Genomic DNA, 20,663 nt, shown 5'->3' on the forward strand with positions numbered 1-20,663 from the left:
TAGCATAGGAAAGTGCAATCTCTTACTAGGGATGTGTGGACTACTTCTGTAAGCTCTAAGGATGCCAAGGAGTCTGAAGAGCCAGCTTCCTCAGGTGTGACCACATCTCAAGTTTCAGAATCCCAGATTTTCCTGGTCAGCCTTCTGGCCTCAGCATGAAAGGCTGCTGTGGCTGAAAATCTAAGCATCCCTGGGTCGCTGCAACTTTATTGGGTCTCAAGTCTGCTGCTAACCTCTGTCTCCTTCTCCATTGCAGTAGATAAGGACTTCTCTGTGAGCTACCAATGGGATATTCTTGCTCTCATATCGATCCTTTAACTACTTGATAATGGCCTTCAGTTTTTCATTCCCTCTCCATAGGATTGCAATATAATATAAAAATCAGTCAGTGCCCCTTTCCTTCTGGGCACTGGAATGCCTGAATCATTGTACCTAAGCAATGGCATGCCTCTCCACCAGAACACTTCCCCGGGTTACCCCAGGTGAGATAATCAGTAACTGGGACACTGTTTGTGCTGGGAGACTCTCTGTCCCTTACATGTTACTCAGAATGGCATACTCTTTGTCTTCTAGGAAATGAGTGAGTTGGTTCTCAAAGCCCAGTTGTGTTAGTTTGGGTCTTCTAAGAAGTAAATGTCAAGACAGGATTAGATGTGCAAGAAATTTACTGGGGAACCAACTATAAAAAATAAAAGGGAAGGAGCCAGAGAAGGTAAGGGAGCCTTGAGAATGATGCATATCTGGCCTCTGTGAAGGAGAAGGGCAGGAAGGAGGGAGGACTGGGTAGGAGGATCTCAGGTGGTAGCACAGGTCTAAGAAAGATCTGGCCAGGTCAGTGAGGAGTCCTTGAGCCAACACTGTCCACAGGAGGAGTCCACATCTTGCCGCAGTGGGACTCCATTAGTATCCCTGCCATGTTCTCATATGAGAACAGCCTATGAGAAACACGGCCTCAGGACCAACTGTGGTAGGGTTCCAAAGGGGTAGCACCTGGTGCCATCAGTGGACTGTGCTCCTAATAGCCATTATTATAGCTATTTTCATGGCTATTGTGAAGAACAGTGAGGAATGCCTTACAGAAGGGAATGAAAATTATTTCCATCTAGAACTTAATAGTTGTCCAAACCATCAACCATTTATGACTGTAGAATAAGGAAATTTCCAGATATTCAAAGTCTCATAAGAAAAAAAAAACTTTCCACGAATCCATGCTCAGGAAGCCGTGGGAGAATAACTTCCACATGAGCTATGAAGACAAGAAGAAAGAGTACATAGGAAAAAAACAAAACAGAGGTCTAACTCAGGAACCACGAAGTGTGGACCCAGGAGGTTGGCAGTGCAATACATGTAACAGCGGCTAGTGCAGAGGAGAAGATTCCAGAATGTGGCCTCCAGGAAAACTATTGAGGCTGATGTGACCTCTCTGCAGTCTGTGCAGAGAGTCTACTGGAAATTGTGGGAAGAATGATCTGCAAAGAAAACCAAGCAAATGAAAAAGCAATGGAACTATTAACATTAAGGAAAAAAATTAAGAAAATAGAGTATTTGTTACTGTATTATTACACCCATCTGTGAATAATAATCACATTGGCAGAATAATGTCAGCATTGAATGTTAGTTAAACTAAAAACTGTTGTATAGCTAATGTGGCTGTACAAGAGAGCTAAATCCTCCTGTGCTGTAACAGGAAGTCAATGGAGTTATTTCAGTATGGGAGTTATTAGGTGTGTAAATTCCATAGTAAAGGTCGTGAATCACAAATGATTTTACCCATAGGGAGGGTAACTGGAGAGAGATGAGAAGGGAGGACAGAGAACTATAATTATTCTTGTAAGTTGTATTCAATCTTTTAAAACACTAATATGTGTTGCTTTCATAAAATAAAAAATAGGCATTTTAGCATCACTTTAAAAATTATTTTTGCTAGTTATAACACATTTATAGCATTCCAGACTATAGAGATCTTTTTTGAGTCAGGCTTTGGAGAATTTCCATGTTTTCAGAGTAATGCCTTCTGAGTTTCTCTCTCTTTCTCTCTCTCTCTCTCTATTTGGTACTGGGGATAGAACCCAGGGGTGCTTAACCACTGAGACACATCCACAGCCCTTTTCTTCTTCTTTTTTTTTTTTTGTATTTTATTTAGGGATAAGGCCTTATCAAATTGTTCAGGGCCTCACTGAGTTGCTGTGGCTGGCTTTGAACTTGCAATTCTCCTGTTTCAGCCTCTCAAGTCACTGGGATTTCAGGCATGCGCCATTGCACCTGGCTCTGTCTCTGTCTCTTTGATTATAAAAGTTATAAAGAAATAGGGTTATGAGTAAACTCATATTTTTAGTTACTTTCTTTGAAGTGGATCTGTCTCATTAATCAGTGTTTCACTATGTGTCAGTGTTTGGCACTTAGAAAGCAACAACAAATTTTTGTTTAACCAGTGAATACTCTTAAAATACAGTTTTTCAGATAGCACCAGTACTATCTTATGTATGCTCCATTTTCTTCTTTTGGGCTCGAAGAATTTCACTGGGAGGCTTTATTGGTTTTGAAAATAATTCCTCACAGAGATATGATTATTGTGTTCCAGATAAGCTATATAATACTGTAAAAATTATTTGAGGCTAGTTTGGTAGACTGAGTCTACGAGTCTATATTGTCTCCTAGTTATCTTCTCTTCTTTCATACTTAGGCAGTTTTATTAACCATTACATGATACTTTATTCATGGGTCTATTGTTTCTGCAAACTATATTTCCTTCCCTTTAAAACTGAGATTTTCATCTTTCATATAAATGTTATCAATTATTGATCAAATATTATCAATTGTTGTACCTATTATGCAACTAACATATCGTATGTGATTTATAATCATGGATTTTATTTCATACAGATACAGTTCTACTGAGGAAGTTCATAGGAACATGTGGGTTGGCATGTTGACCAATTCATGATCTTTCAGGAGGGCTGCTACCTAGGATAATGATGCTGAGCAGGGCAAATAGGTCTTCTGCTTTGGTGAAATGGGCCAGGGGTAGGAAAAACTGGCCTTTGATGAATCTGGGTCCCAACTAGTCACCACAGCAGACCATTATCAGATGTGGTCCTGCTAGATTCTCTGAGCTTTCAAAAGAAGCTAGAAATTCAAGATCTTAGGTAAAATTTCCTGATTTTCAAAGGGAATGGCAGAGATGCAGCGCCTCATCTTCCTGATGAATTATTAAATTTCAGAAAAATCATAGTATTTAGGATCGTGATGGTGATTACTAGAAGAAACAGCTAAATGTGACTGTTGGGAGCAGGAGTCGGGGGCTGGGAGGTAGGGAAGAGGTTCACTGTTTCTCGTGATAAGCCTTTGGTATTACTTGATTTTAAGCTGCATGAATGAACTTAATTAAAAGTAATTAAAAATACCACTGAATAAGCTTTAGAGGATCTGCAGTGTTTTTGTGTGTTTTTATAGGGCAGGTAAGTTTATTGAGAGGCTCAGAGAATATAGCTTTCTTGGGGCTGCCAAGTGGTAGAGCTGGGACAGAACCCAGGTTTTCTGAGCCACTAGTCCAAGGGTTCAGTCCAGGACTCCATACTGCCCCAGTCCAGCACCAGCTTCTTAAGGGGTGCACTCTCCAATATCTACACCCTCCTTGTGCACATCAGCACCTGAAATGGAGGAGAATGTCAGTCCTGACTTGTCCCTAACCTTCTCTAACATCTGAGAGGCTCACCATGACCCGTTTTTAAAAATCCACTGACCCAAGATACACCTGTTTCAGTTCCTAACTGCTATATAGTACCCTCAGGAGGAGGGGCTTTCAATAACCATTTTATGTAGCTTACAGTTGTGGGTCAGGATTACGGAAGGGCTCAGCTGGGCAGTTTTCCTGTGGTCTGCAGTCATCTGAAGCTTCTACCACATTGGGCATCCAGGACCCGTCACCCACCGATGGGCACTTGATGCTGGCTGTTGACCACAGCGCCTTTGTTGGCTTCATTAACATGGTGTCGTCAGCGGGAGAGGTCATCTGGAATGCCCAGGAAATGGGATCTTTTATTATATGGTTTAGAAACTACTTCCCACAGGAAGACTTGGCCAATTTCCCTCAGCAAAGAGTATTTCCTTCCTCTGAATCAGATCACCATCGCAGTTCCTAAAAATCCATCTTATGGCACTTTTGCTTTCAATCTTGCTCCATAATTGTCTTGTGTACCTGGGCTCTGGGCCCCCACGATGCCCTGCATAATAACCATTGAATAAATATTTGCTGAACTAAACAATGATTCCATGATAACTCAAATAGCAGTCCTGACACAAAAATGCATGTCCACTCTGATCCCTTTTCCTTTTCCTTCCCAATTCTCATGTTTAAAAAAGGAAAGAAACCCAGGGCTGTCTTATGAGGAGTCACAGTATAGACAATGCAGCTGTCTCCTGTGTTTACTGCTACTCTGTGAGAAAGAAAAGGCACAGAGGAGAAGTGAAACACCATGTCATTTACAATTTGATTAAAAACCTTCTCCTTTTTCCTTTTATGTTTAAGCTCTGCAATTTTAACATCTCCCTTTTGTCAGAGGGGAAGATGGATCAAGCAGCTGTTATCAATGTAGTTCCTTGATTATCCTTCCAGCCACACCAGGGTCTTGCTGTTGTGCCTTGGGGTCTTTATTTTTTTGACTCCTTTCTGCTAGAATGTTCTCCCACCTCACCTGCTCCTCCTAGCCACAGAATCCTTAAGTGTATGCTCCCAAGCCACTTTCTAAAAACAGGCAACCCTGTACCACCCCCATTTAAAACTATTCTCCAAGTGACCCAGCCTGACATGCAGCAGAGAAGGCCCCTTCCTGGGGCCTCTGGGAGACAGGAAGGCACCACAGTACAGGTCTGGCACATGAAATGTATGAAGCAGATTTTCTCCACTTTGATTTTTTTTAAGCTTCTGAATGGAAATACCAATAAGAGAAATATTTTATAAAAAAACAAAAACAATCAAAACCCATCTGGCAGAATAGTGGCTACCCAAAAGGTAATGTGAGATTGCTTATGAAATCCCCAGACAGAAGCTAATTCTTTGGGTTTAATAACTGTAGGGCCAAGAGGTTTATATAGTGTTCATTAACACCTCTGGAGGAACACTTATAAATGAATCTGGTCAAAGCCCAAGGAGACTAGCTGTTGTTTTTTTTTTTTTTTTTTTTTTTTTTGATAAAGAATAATCTTTGGAGATTATTTCTGATCACAAAGGGAGACTGTAAGGACATTTTTTCCTAGATTTGGAAATGGGGCAGAAGGATTATTGGTGTCAGAGCTGAGGCCTCGGAGCAGGTCTGCCTGGTCAATCCCAGTCCCTGATACTGATTCTCTTGGGCTGCAGAAGGGAGTGTACCTTTGTACAATTTGCTTGTGGATAACAGCGATGATAAGGATGCTTGCCCAATAGGAACATACATGGATTTTTAAAAAGATTAAAACCACAGTGTATTTAATAAAAGGGAAAAATAAAGACTCTGGTGAGCATCGCTGGGAAAAATAAAATCGCACCTCCTCTCTTTGGCCCACCTTTATCTCATACTGTATTTTTTTTTAAGAAAAAATACCTGTTGTCTCCCAACATTCTTTACAAATTACATTGTAATGCCTGTTGGCTTTCAGTCCTGCTAAAATGGAAGCTCCATAGGGGCAGAGGTTTTTGATCTGATTTGTCATGTTGTATCCCAAAGCGCTAAAATGTGCCCGGCCCATAGTATGTGCTTCATAAATCCTTCTGGAATGGAAATATACCTAGGCATATAGGACAGTGACTTTCAAACTTTTTTGACCTTGATCCACAGTCAGAAGAGTAAATGACGTATTTTTTTTGCAAGGGGGTGGGGTGGGGTGGGTACTGGGTATTGAATTCAGGGTCACCCAACCACTGAGCCACATCCTCAGCCCTATTTTGTATTTTATTTAGAGACAGGGTCTCACTGAGTTGCTTAGTGCCTCACCATTGCTGAGGCTAGCTTTGAACTCATGATCCTCCTGTTTCAGCCCCCCGAGCCCCTGGGTTTACTGAGCCCGGCTGGTAAATGACATCTTGAAATATAATTGAAACTAAAGGTTCATGAAACAATACTTACCTTATTTAGAAGCCATGCCTTCTGATACTTTCTGATGTCTTCTATTTCAGTTTTCAAAATGATTGAGGCTACCCATGGATTGATTTCACCACCTGTAGGATGAAAAACTTTGACGTAAGACCCTGAAGATTCTGCTACCACAAATAAGCAAATGGGAAATGAAAGTGTGTGTCGGGGGAAGGGTAGGCAGATTACTTTTTACTGACCGCTACTCCAGACAGCATGTTGCATTCTCCACCCGTTGATGTAGAAATACATTCACATGTCATTTTTTTTTCCTTGGGTTAAAAGTGTTCTCTGCTGCCAGGGGAACTGAGTTATTTCAAAAGCAAAGCACTCTAAATGATCCTGCAAACTGATAAATGATCATGTAAAGAGAGTGGGTTGACATCTGCTGTTGATAATTCAAAGCAGGAGAATTAGGTGAGGAGGCAGAGGGAGAGCATTTAGAAGGGAAAGGTGACTGTTATGGAAGGAAAACACTTGAACCAGTTTTGTTGAAATTGGAGAGTAGCTGTTTCATGAGGGTATTATAGAATTACGTGGGCGATTATAGTAATAGATGTTTACCAGAAAGATCTGATTTGAAAGATGAACTCCAGGATGCTTTTGCTGACTTGTAAATACATCACTTATCTCAGTTCTTTATCTTCTTGTCTCCTTTCCTCATTGAGCCTTGTGCCTCCCTACCCTTCCTTCACTGTTCTCACTGTTATTAGAAAAACAGAGACAGGAACCCAGGAACTGGAACGCCTTATGTCTCAAATAATAATATTGTTATTAGTGGGCTAGATGGATTATGGCCACCAGCTGGGATATTTTAACAACCTAACGTCAGTGATTTGGAAGGATTTTTGTAGCAGCATGATTTAGTATTAAATAGAATGATTTCACTGATGTTGATTAGTTCTGTACATATAAATGAATGAGGCAAAAACCTAAGCTCAGATTTATTAGTGTGGTTTCCTAATGTGAGTTATGAAATTATTTTTATTTCCTTTGAAGGAAGCTTTTATTTAAAAACAAATGAATAAGGCCTTTTATATAATCTACTTTGAAAAAACCCAGACAAAATATCGTAAGTAACAAAACTCCAAAATCACAACATGATTTGAAGAACTAGACCTTGGCCTTTATCATGCCTGGTTGTTAGAGCACAGCTTTCCCTGAGGTGCCTGTAGAAGCTCAAGGTTGGGGATAAGTGTATTAAGAAACCCTGCATTTGCATTTGACCAACTCAAACTAATTCTAGTCCCAGGAAGAAAAGTGATTTTATAGGAAGGATATGGAATTCAGAAAGAGCTCCAGGGACCCTAGGCTTTAGGAGCTGGGCTTGCAAGTAGTTACTTCATTAAGGACTTTGCCCCTAACACACACGAGCACACCCACACATTTGTGCCTAGGTCAGTTGGGCTACTTGCATCCCACCACAGAGGGTCTTTTTCCATGTCAGCACTCTGGATTTACCTCCTCTCCAGATGTAGTAGAGCTGCTGGCCTTTTTTTCTAGCATAAAAATCTCAGGGAAGCTACGTTGTTGGTCTGGCTGGAGTCCTTCAACTTGAAGTCGGAGAAGAGAAAAAAGTGGATTTTTAATTATTTTATTATTATTTTAATTTTAATTTTCACAGCTTTTCTGTGAAACCAAGGAATCACAGTAAACATTTTTGGAGAATAGGTATCATACTTTATTCATGTTCAGTGGGTCTCTAGAACCTAGTATGAGAGTAGTACATAGTAGATGCTTAATAAACCAGTTTTTGAATTACAGACTTTAAAAATGGGTTAAAGGGATAAATTTTACATTGGGGATATTTTACCACAGTTAAAAAAAAATCTAATATCCATCTTACTGTCCATTTCTCAAAACTAGCATATGCCATAATGTCTTGTGATTTCTAGAGATCTAATCCCAAAGTTAGTTCTTTGAGGACAGAATAATAAGGGGTTTTAGCAGTCATATGTAGCAGATTTCACCTTGCAGATCTTAACAAAGATTTGAAATAAAATGTTACAGTATGGAACATAACCGTGTTCTGGGGGCTAGGTGGAAATATCTGAATATTGAGAGCACACATCTTTTGGATGTGCATTGAGGAACACTGGAAGTCAGTTTTTCTATTTGTGTTAGAATGCTGTAACTAATGGCACACAGCTAAACCTGGAATTGTTGTTCATTTCTGTATTCCCAGCACTATGTGTCTGACATATAGTAAGGGTTGAATAATGCTTGTTGAATAAATGATTAAATTCCTTGGCATGGGAGCTAAACCATCTATCAAATTAGTCACCTTTAAAAGTCAACAAAGATTTTTGAGCCTGTGGATCCAGCCAGAGAGTGACAGAAACTTCACTTTTCAGGCTAACTCATGTATTAGTTTAGCTTTGAATCATACCTAAGCTGTCATCTTCAACAGTTTCTTTTTTATTGCCTCAATTTAGTCTCACCGTCTACTGTAGGCTGATTAAATTCAAGCCTCGGGTTAGTCATCTCTTCATTGTATCCGTGCCCTTTACTAGGTAACCTTGCAGTGTTCTCCACACTGGCAAACATTCAGCTCCACCTTTGACACTGGTCTTAGTCACATGACTTGTTTTAGCCAATGGAGGGTTAGCCGTTGCAAAGCTGGTAGATGATCTTTGGCAACTGCTGGGAGAAAATGCCTGGGTTGATCCACTGGGAGATGAGACACGTGGAGCAGAGTCATGCTGTCCTATTTGTCCCAGCCAACAGCCTCCTGGATCAGCCACAGGAGACAAGGAGAAATGCTCGATAAAGCCTAACCCAGCTCAGAAGTAATGCTTATTCATGGGCGTGAGCGATGCTGTAACTAATGCATTCTGCTCTTTCCATTCTCTGCTTCCAAACGTTTCTCAGATTTTCCCTTTTTACTTTACAGTAGTCGTCACCTCTGTTCAGGACCTTGGAAGTAACTAGATTTTGGCACAGTCATTCTACCTTTCAGCATCCAGCTGTTCACATTTGAATCCATTCTGCATGGATGATTTCAAGCATAAACCATAGATCATCACTTGTCTCAGAAACTTTTGCTCTTCCCTTGTGACCTATTACATCAAGTCCAAATAACTTCATGCTCACATTTTTTCTTTTTCTAGTTCCATACTCTCTATTGTAAACTTAGTTTCCAAAAGCCACAAACTATTAATCCTTTCCTCTAATTAGGCTGGCATTATTATTTTCCCAACACATTGGTTAAATTCTTATATCCATGCCTTTAATCATAATTTCCATTCTTAAATGCTCCATTGCTCTCCCCTAAGCATGAGACAAATCCCACAGTGGGGGATATTATAAAGACTCTTTGCTCCCAACCCATCTGCCCCAGAGGTGGCACAGGCTAGGAAAGAAAGGGCAATTGTTTGGCTTCATTATCTGAAATTTAAAGTTGTTTTGGAGAGTTCCAGATGATTTGATGAAATGCAACTTGGTAAAAAACATTTGCAGTGAGAATAGTTTAATCAGCTAGACCATTTGGTTGAAAATGAATCCCAATTACTAGACTTCCCAGTGTTAATAATTTTGGTATTCCAAGAATTTTTAAAGCATTTCTAACTATTCTTTTTTAAAAAAATTATAAGGTTAAAGTATAAGCAACTGTTACCCTTCCATGTTTGTAAGATTCTGGAACAACTGAAAGGGAGAGTAATAGGATATTTATAAATCAATAAATAATTGCTGAGTGGTGAGGAATTGAATTAGTTGGAACAATCCCTGCCATCCATTCTGTGAAAAGGGGAAACACAGTTAAACAAGTAGAGCAGACACCATCAGTTTAGAAAAACTGTGTAGTCAACAGTTTGCAGAGGAAAAGTCTCTAATCTAAACTTGAACATTTGGGTTTTTTTTCTTACTTGTTTATTTTTTTCTTATTAGATAAGCAATACACATTCATGACATAAAAGTCAGAGAGTCAGAGAAACAGAAGGATGTAAAAAATTGCCCATAGTCCTACTCAGTAGGGACAGTTATTATCCCATTAGTACAAATCCTTAAAAATCCTGTCCTAGGGCTAAGGTTGTGGCTCAGTGGTAAAGCACTTATCTAGCACATGTGAGGCACTGGGTTCGATCCTCAGCACCACATAAACATAAAAAAATAAAATAAAGGTATTGTGTTCATCTACAACTAAAAATATTTTTAAAATTCCTGTTATATGTATATTTATTTGATATCTGTAAAATGATTCCATAAATTAGTTAATATTGAACATGGCTTATCTACAGCTAAATATAATTTATTAAAGTAAATCATAATCCTTTGTTGCTAAAAATTAGTTTGTTCCAGTTGATCCCTTATTCCTGGGTTATTTCAATAAGTTCTTACTATTTGTCCTTTTTTTTTTGTTGTTGTTCCTTTAGCTTGTTTCAAATGATCTAGGAATTAATGGCTGGTGCTTAATAGCTACTCAATAAACATTTGAGAGAAAGAATAAATACATGAATAATCCCCAGTTGTTGGGAGTTCATGTTTTTCTATTCAACACCACTTTTGCTGGAGAGCATGCATACAATCTTACTGAAGAGCCACTAACTTATGGGGAACTATAATGACATATGGTATCTATTCCAAATGCATGTGTGTAGAGTGCATTGATAAAGAAATATGTATATGAATCTGTAGAGCCAAACAAAACTTCACAGTAGAGATGAGAATTGAACCAAATTTAGAAAGAATGAGCATTTTTCAGTGAATAGCTGGGGAAAACAGAAATTAAGAGTGGAGTTAATTAGGGGCGTCTTCCTAGATGAGGCAAGTCTGAAACAGAAGGTGAAGAGGGATATAGATTATAGAGGAAAGGCAGACGGTTACTTTAGGGTTGTCAGGGGGTCGTTCAAGGTAGGTACAGCCGTAGGTGAGGCATAATAAGAAATTAGCCTAACTATAGTAGAAGAATTGGATCTGAAGGTGATGAGCTATACATTTACAGGAAACTGTACTGGTTTTTCCTAGTAATATGTGGGAGGTTGTAAGGCTTGGTGCCTAGAGTTAGAATTATTTCACTCATTAGATTTGCTAAGAAGTCCAAAGTAAAAGCAAGCAATCCCAGCTGCTGCCTATTCACATATACCCATGTACCAGAGTGCCAGGGAAGGCAGATGTGAGGTCCTGGGCTCAGGTTACCGTCTGAGCAACTTATAAGGAATTCAAAGAGACTCCTGGCTATTTTTGTGATAAAAGCTGTAGATGGCTATTTTGGAGGAATCATTTATGTATTCTACTAGACGATTGTTTTGTAGGCCATTTGAAATGCTCTCTCAAGCAGCTGCAGTTTATGATCCATGGAACCATGCTGATAGAAACAAGAGGGGTAATTTGCTCTACAAACACCAACATTAGGCCCGTTGGCATGCTTGTGTAACAGCATGGGATAAAGCAGGGACTTTTAAGAAAGTCCTCAGACAGGGTATCCTGATACTGTTGTTGAAGTTGAGGTAAATGAATGTCCCAAAAGGAAAGAAGCCTCTGGTGTGCTCTGAAATGTTTTTTTTTTAAATATATTTTTTAAGTTGTAGTTGGACACAATACCCTTATTTTATTTATTTACTTTTATGTGGTGCTAAGGATCCAACCCAGCGCCTTGCACGTGCTAGGCAAGCGCTCTACCGCTGAGCCCCAACCTGTGATTGAGACCTGAAGTAACATCTGGAGGGCACCAGGAGGGAGTAGACACCCATGAGCTGTTGGAACCATTTTCTGTTTGTGGTCTGCATTTCATTTCTTTCACTGTTGGTCTCAGTCAATTTAATTAAGATTATTTATAGGATTAAATTAATCTTTTAAGAATCATTCCATTTCATTTTTTAAAAAAATCTAAGGAATGGTAACAAAAAGTGTCCCTATTGGTATTACCCCTGAAATATATTCAAAAGATTGTTAATACTATCAATGTTTTTCCAACTATAGATTCATAGGCCCAGCTGTCTCCCAGGCAGCTTCACCGAGATGGAAAACCCATGACCTATACTGAACTTGACCCCTTTGCTTCCCCAACCTTTTATTTTTGGCTTTCTTTGTTGTCTTTAATGGCCCTCTCCCCAGTACACATGTAAATACATACAAATCATCAGCAAGTACTATTGATTTTGCCTTCAGTAAGAGCTTAAATTTGGCCACTTCTTGCTACTTTCTTTACCAACGTCATCTTTTACTTGGATTGTTGGTCCAAACCACTGTCATCTTTTTCCTGGACCATTGTAATAGCCGCCCAGCTCTCTCTCCACTCTTGCCCTTCTGGATCCTATTCTCCACGGAGCAAATCAGTAATCTAAAATTCATAATCAAATTATATCACCACCACACGTGAATAATAAACATTGGTATGCTACTTATTATGTGTCCGTCACAATTCCAAGGGCATTCCATATGCAAGTTGAGTATCTTCTATTCAAAATGCTCGGGACCAGAAGCATTTCTGATTTTGAATTTTGGAATATTTGCATACACATAATGAGATGTCTTGAAGGTGGAATCCAAGTCTAAAAATGAGATTCATTTACCTTCCACATACATCTTATACACATAGGCTGAAGGTAGTTTTATATACTATTTTGTGTGCATCTGTGTTTTGACTGCAGCCCATCACATGAGTTCACAAGTTCCAGTTGCTTTATGTCCTTGCTAGAATTGATCCTCAGTCTTTCTAATCGTAGGCCTCTTAGTGAGTGTGGTTGCTCATTGTAGTTTTAATTTGTATTTCTCTGTTGATGTTGAGCACTCTCTGTGTGCTTATGGGCATGGGTGAAGATTCTCTTGTGAAATGTCTGTTCAGATCTTTTGTTCAGGGTAGGGAGGGGAGTTATTTTGTTTTTCCTACTGATTGATGGGATGATTGTTTTTATTTTTTATAGAATTATTTTAATATATATAATATACATATCACACATGATATACATATATATATATATATATATATATATATATCCTATTTACCCCCATTAATTGATTTGCCTTTTCATTCTGAAAACTTTTGATCATATTTTAATTTTGATATTTTCAGTTTATTGATTTTTTGTTAAAGTTTTCTGTGTTTTAAGAAGTTTTTCCTATCAAAAGATCAGAGGCTATTATCTTATGTTTTGCTTTTCAAGCTTTATAGCATTCACTTTTATATTTGGACCCATAATTTAATATTGAGTCTTTGAATTTGTGAAAATGGTGTCTCTCTCTTTATTTTTCTTTAATTTTTGTTAGCAATATTTTGTAGATATCATTGTAACAGTCTTGCACATCTTTTGTTAAATTATTCCCAATTATTTTATGGTTTGGAGCTGTTATACATACTTTTGCATTTAAATTCTGTTTTACAATTGTTTGCTGCTCATGTAGAAATACAATTGATTTTTGTATGTTGACCTTACATTCTGTCCCACTTAGGAAATTTACTTGTTAGTTGTAATCATTTTCTTTCTTAGACCACTTCAGATGTCTACAAGGACAACCATGTTTTCTATGAACAGCAGAGGTTTTGTTTTCTTCCTTTCCAAGGAGCATGCATTTTATTTCTTTAATTTGCCTTACTGCACTGGCCGAGACCTCCACTGCAATGTAAATAGAATTGTGGGGTGGCTAAATGTATTCCTAAATATTTCATTCTGTTTTGATTATTATAAATGAAATTGTTTTCTTAATTACCTCTTCACTATAAAAAACCACTGGTCCTGGGCTTTCCTAAGTTGAGAGATTCTTGATTACTGAATTCAATTTTTCATTATACATCCATTCAGATGTTCTATGTTTTCTTGAGCCACATTCGGCAATTTGTGTACTGATAGGAATTTGCTCATTTCATCTAAGTTATCTGGTTATTGGCATCCAGTTATTGCTAGCATCCCATATAATGCTTTTTGTTACAGAAATGGACACAGAAAAGTGTCAGTAGTCTCAGTAGTAATGTCCCCACTTTCATTTCTGGTTTCATTAATTTGAGTTTTCTCTTTTTTTTCTTGGTCTAGCTAAAGGTTTGTCAATTTTGTTGATCTTTCAATTTGATTTATGAATTTTAGATTACTAAATGCTCCGTGGAGAATAGGATTTTGTTGATTCTATTATTTTTTTCAAGGAATTTGTGAATTCTGTTTAAGTTGTCAAATTTTTGACATAAAGTGCTTTGTAATATTTTCTTTTTTCCCCTGTTAGTATCTGAGTGTTTGCAACAATGACCTATCCCATTTCTACTTTTACTTATAGTTTCTAGATTTTTTTTTACTTAAGTGTTAATAGGACTGTGTTAGTTTATCACTATACTCAGAGACTATTTTTGCCTCTGTTAATTTTTTTCTATTGTTTATTTTCTATTTCATTGATTTTAGCTTTTATCTTCATTATTTCCATCCTTTCATTAGTTTTGGTTTTAATTTGCTTTTCTATTTTCTAACTTCTCAAGATGAAATTTTAAGTTGTTGGTTTGTAGGTCTCTCTTCTAATATTAGCATTTAAAGCTATCACCTTTTCCTTCAAGTTTTATTTTCACTACATCTCATAAATTTGGATTTAATATTTTAATTATTATTATGTAAAAAATGTTTTCTAATACCCCTTTTATTTCTTCCTTGACACATAGATTATTTATAAATGTGTGTTTAATTTCCAAATATTTGGTGGATTTTCCAGATGTGTTACTAAATTGTAATTTAATTCCATTCTGGTCATAGCACAGTCCCTGTAAGATTCTATTGTATTGATATTTCTTGAAACTTATTTTATGGCTCAACATATTATTTATATTCATGAACATTTCACAAACACTTGAAGATATTGTTTAATGTAGTGTTGACATTGTCAAGTTGATTGATAGTGGTGTTTAGACAACATCTACATGCTTAATGGATTTTTTTTTTTTTGCTTTTTCTTTAATCAATTACTGAGAGGGGAATTAAACCTCTAAAGATAATTGTCCATTTTTATATTGGGTTTTTAAAAAATTCTGTGTTTGCTTTATGTATTTTAAAGTTCAGATATCATTACATTTAGAATTTTGTCTTCTTGATCAATCAACCCTCTTTTTACGTCTCTGTCTTTGGTATCAGTGCTTGTCTTGAAGTCTATTTTCTTCTTACTGATAGCTTTCAGCTTTTTTTCTTGCATTTTCTCCACATTTTAAAAATTTGTGCCATATAGTTGTCTGGTGGTGGGACTTGTTACATATTAGTACATGCACGCAATATAACAATATCATATGAGTTCCAAGCTTTTTATGCTTATCCTTTGCACTATCTCTTTTCATTCTATTTCTTTCAAACTGACACCTTATATATATTTATTGCACACAGATAGTGTTGGAGCTGACTCTTTCAAAAATGTACTTGACAGTATTTTTCCTGTATTTGGAGCTTTAGTCCATATTTCTTTGGGAATTTATTGATAGGATTGGGTTTATGTTTACCTTCTTTCTGCTTGTTTTCCATTTACCCCTTCTATCATTGTGAATGAATTCTATATTTTTAGTAATTATTTTTCTCATTCTATTGACTTTTTAGGTATTCATTTTACTATATTTTGGTGGGGTTTTAGGGATTACATTATTTATCATTATCATCTAGTCTATTTAGAATTAATATTAATTCCATTCAAGAAATTTTCACTTTGTTTTATTTTTCAGTTCTAGATTTAATTTTTTTCAGTTTTTGTTTCGCTTCTGTTATTCCCCATTTGCTTATTATATCTTTTCCTCAAAATCCTCAGACATATTTATAATAGTTATTTTGAAATCCTCTGCTGATTTCAATATCTGGGACACATTGACTTCTGTTTATTTTGAATCTTTTTTCTTAATTAAGAGTTTCATTTTCTTGAATTTTCCATATGTCTAGCACACTATGAATGACACATTATAGGGGATCTAGCTAGTGTTGTCTGCTTTTAAATGGTATGTCTTATTCTGCTAAGCGGTTGAAATTGCCAGAGGATTTTCTTGGTCCTGCCTGGCTTGGGTTTAATCTTCGTCAGGGCTGGTCTACTTCTGCTGTTTCCTTATTCCTGTGGTGTGACTCTTCCATTGAATGTCTGAAGTGCTGGGATGAATTTCTCTACTGTGGCTCCTCTGGATTATCATGTTTCCCAGCCTGGCACAGCCTTTGGTGTTCAGATCCAAGATGTGATAGTTTCTCTTTGCTAAGTACCAAAGAATTCTGTTCTGTGCAGATGCAGGCATGGACCCTCAAAAAACCAGAAGTCAGCCAGGGAAAGAGAAGCTTGCGGCACTTCCTTCTCTTCAAGAGGTTGACCTGCTTTAGCAGTCCTTGCCTCTGACTTATGCCTTCTTAGCTCAGTGAGACTGTCACCTTTTGGTGGCCTGTATCTCCCTTGCCCATGTCTAGAACATGACCCAAGGCAGGAGGCTGGAGTAGACACGAGTCTCACCACTTAAGGTTCCTTTCATCACCATATTTTGTGTTGGACACTGTGAAGGATACACATAGGTAAATGATAAGGAGCTTACAATTTATCCCAAGAGGAAATGTCTGTCTGTGCTATAACATTTGGAGTATTATCCTTGACTTCCAAAATTTGGGAATACTAACTGATTGGTAGGAAGGAATACCAGATCCATTTTTTCCTACATTTTTTAGACCTTATATTTCAAGTCTAAACCGAGGCTAAGAAGGAAGTGAGGAGAGTATCACATGCCAGAATGATTTTCATCCCAAATTGGATCATTTGTACATGGTAAGACAATATAGTATCACTCTTAGAGACTACCTTGTCAAATTCCTTCTAATTATTATTTTTAATTTTATGCACATAAAAATTCTCTGTCTTCCAAGGTCTTAGAAATAAAATAGAACCAGAGTATCTTATGAGAGTGTTTCCCTTCATTGGTCCAGAAAGTCATTTGCATCTGTCTCAGACCCTTTGATCGGGTTTCCTGCCAGCCTTCCTTCCTCCATATCTATTTATTACTGAGTCTATTGCAGATACTTTGCTGGAATCTAAGGAGAGAGAGATAAAAAGCGTTTGAAGCACCCGCAATCCAGATACTTAAATAAATGCAATAAAATATGGTTAACGTCTTGGATTGAGTTTAGCTGTGGAAACAGATAGGATGGACTTGTAGCTAAGCAAGATTAGAGAGAGGGAAGATGTAAGGGAGGCTTTATGGAAGTGGTGATGGGGGGCAGAGTTTTGAAGTGGAGGTAGTGTCAAAGGACCTGGAATAGCTAAAAAAAATACTTTAGAGAGCTTTACTTATAAAAATGTGGGCACCTAGGGATCTCAGAACCTCAAGCAGGGCTCATTGTGCTTGGGATTTGGGATTTGAGGCAGAAACTATAGGGAAACGTAGAGAACAGGTTGGTAGGGGTTAGTTATACCAGGAGAGCCTGCCATCCAATTGCTATGAACCATTTTCCTTTTTGAATTTTAATTTTTTCAAATCTCTAAAGCAATACATATTTATAGTAGGAAATGAAAAAGTGAAGAGAATTATACCACCCACAATCTTGCAACAAAACTTTTAAGAAGTTGTAAATCCTTCCAGATCTTTATGTATATATTTTTCTTTAATAAAAAAAAACATTGCACGTTACTTACTATTTTATAATTTGTTTTTGGTTCAGTTATGATTTTAGAAACATTGTTACCTGTTTATAGATATTCTTTTGAAAGATTTGTAATGTTTTAAAAGCATGTCTTATTTTTTCAGTTATACCATCATGTATTAAAACATTCCTATATGTTTATATGGTTGTAAACATATTTGAATATTGGACACTTCAATTGTTTTCAATGTTTTGCTATTTAGAAATAGGTTGTAGATGAGCATTCTTTCTTGCCCATACAGTTAATTATTTCTCTGAGTCCTCGTCACTAGCTTTATTGAGTCTCAATCTTAAGATGACAGGCTTATAAAATGAACATACCTGGAAAAATTAGAAAGCAATGGAAGACGGTGCATGACCTTTTTCCTATGAATCATCCTTGATTGTTGCAAGATCCTTAGTGATGACTTTTCCCATATTCTGCCTCAGTACTGCATCTGATTTTCTCAAACCTACCATCTGTAGATGGAATGAACAACCTCATGAGGAGGTGATGGAGCAGAGTTAATTCTGTTTAACAGACTCAGGCCTCTAAAGGCCAGGGAGGCCATGAGGGATTCCTCAGGAAGCTCAGTCTGGAGAAGGATGCATCATTACCTTCATTAAATGATGGGAGCACAGCATGTTGGAGACTTGGATGTTCAGTTCAGTGTGGCAGGTCGGATGGGGTTGGGATTTCCTGGAGAAGCTGCCAGGCACAGAAGGACCACCTAGCTGGGCGGCTCTAGAGAACAGACAGACAATAGATGCAATAGAGATTTGGAGTAGGGTTAAGCCAAATAGTACCTAAGATGTTTTCTATGCTGTAAATGTATCCTCTAAAATAATCAACCACTTAATAGGCACTTTGACTTGCATCAGATCAATTAATCCTCATAATCCTTATGGGAAAATAGATGGTATTTGCATTTCTACTGGTTGATGAAAAAACAATGGAGACAACTTCAGTCATGCAAGCAACTCTCCGTGCAGTGCAGTAAGCTACCTCTAAGATAGGATAAGCAACAGAGGTTCACTTTGGTAACAGATAAAGGCGTTGTGATCTAAACTCCACATTTTATCACTGCATCATATCACTGTTATGGTCTGGATTGCAGAGCAGGTGGGGTTTCCTTTTCCAACAATGTTCATGAAATAAACATTCATGGAGACTTTACTATAGAATCTCTGTGTCAGGAGCTTTACATAAATTATCTAATTTGATGCTTGAAACATTCAATGAGAGGCACAGAAAGCTGGGCTTCCCTGTCCAGGTTAAATAATGTGGTCAAAGGCACATAACTAAAACGTGATGGAGCAGGAACTTTAACTGACACCGGCGATCACCTGTGCCTTTGTCAGTAGCCCAGGTCATTTATCATTTCATCCACATTTCCTCTGATCCATGTCAAAGTCTTCCAGGTTAGAAGTGTGGTCTGTTATCATGAACAATTCTGTTGCATGATTCCAGCTACCTGTACAACTGAGCCAGACTGTGAAGTTCCTACCTATTCAGTGCTTGCTCTGAAGATGACTGCCTGTTAGAATTTAGGACATGACAGTTCATTGGCCTCAAATTGGGCCAAATTAGGAATGTCCCTTGGTCCTAGGTCCCAAAGGGTGGATTCCTGAGTACCAGTTTGACTATTCCCCTGTTTTTCTATTTACTTATCAAGTGACTTCATGGTTTCCTGTCAATAGAGAGGGATAGTTTGATGGTGGCAAGGAAAATAAAGAAGGGCAGGTGAAATCATAGAGCTAACAGACAAAAATCACTGTTGCTCCATTCACATTTTATCCTCTATTTCTTTCTTAGCTTATAGATAGCTGCTATATGGAAAGAATACACTCAGTGAAATGAAATAACAGATGTCACTAAGAAACTAAAAATAAAAATCAGACATAAACAATCTTATTTCATTGAAATGGTTAGCTGAGCTCCTAAGAATGGTGATGAGGCCATTTTTGGATTCCTGCCCTGAAATGAACCAGGAGAAGAATATTTAAGAAAAATGAAGAGGATATTTGGCATACTGAGCAACAGATCTTCTTCCGGCTCAGGAATTGGAATGAAAATTGGCATGATCATGTTGTAGAATATACAGAATTAAATGGAGAATTAAAATAGAGTTTTCAAAGAATATATGTTAGGGGAATAAAAGGCTAATAGTATTTATATTTGTAGGAAAACAGTGGGAGTAAGTCAAGGAATTCAAAGGTGAAGCGAAACTTCAAGTAGAAAGGGAAAAATACCATTTAAGTCTCAATATTTGTAAATAAAAGAAAACAAATGAAAAGATATCAGAAGTCAGCAAGATTTAATGGGAATATAAAGTTGGTTTCATGGAAGCAAAGCCCTTTCACTGGTAGGAAACAGTTACTGAGAGCTGACTTAACGGTAGAGTGCCCATCTCCTGCCAGTTGTATTTAGCTGTATTTTTCCTCTTGGCTTATACCTTGTACCCTGGATCTGCAGGAAGCCAGCACTGTCCCAGAGTTGTGGAGGGTGGGCCAAGATTAGAATTTGGATTGTCTTTTAATATATTATGCTGATTCATAGGGAAGAACAAAGATTCTGAGGACACACATTGGAATTTAGCTATGGGAGATGAGTAAGAAATATTAAATTGACTCCAACAACTTGAGTCAGTTTGGAAACTCCCAGTCTCTTAGGATAAAGTATATAATCCTATTTAGAAATTCCTAGTGTGATCACAGATGCGACATTGGTTCTTTTCATGGAACCCATTAATTAAAAAGTCCATAATCCAAAGTCAAGTAAGTAGTAAGACAGTATAACAAATTCTTATTTCATTAGCTTTTCAAAATATGAATAATAACTACCAACTTACCCTAATAAATTCATAATAAATTTCATAATAAATTTCCACTGGCTGCTGAAAAACAATGGAAATAACTTTAATCATGGTAGCAGCTCATGGTGGGGTGAGCTACCTCTGAAGTAATTTATTGGTTCCAGCTAATTTTTTAAAAAATATTTTTTGGTTGTGGATGGATATAA

At 37.5% G+C, this 20,663-nt stretch overlaps 1 protein-coding gene across 1 annotated transcript in view; it reads left to right on the top strand.

The window, feature by feature from the left end:
• Positions 1–20,663, top strand: part of Kl (klotho) — a 45,210-nt gene that overhangs the window by 13,838 nt on the left and 10,709 nt on the right. The window lies entirely within an intron of this gene.

The sequence above is a fragment of the Marmota monax genome, unplaced genomic scaffold (genome assembly GCF_021218885.2).
Source record: "Marmota monax isolate L192 unplaced genomic scaffold, Marmota_monax_Labrador192_F-V1.1 WCK01_AAM20220418_F8-fsc00011, whole genome shotgun sequence".
NCBI classification, from domain to species: Eukaryota; Metazoa; Chordata; class Mammalia; order Rodentia; family Sciuridae; genus Marmota; species Marmota monax.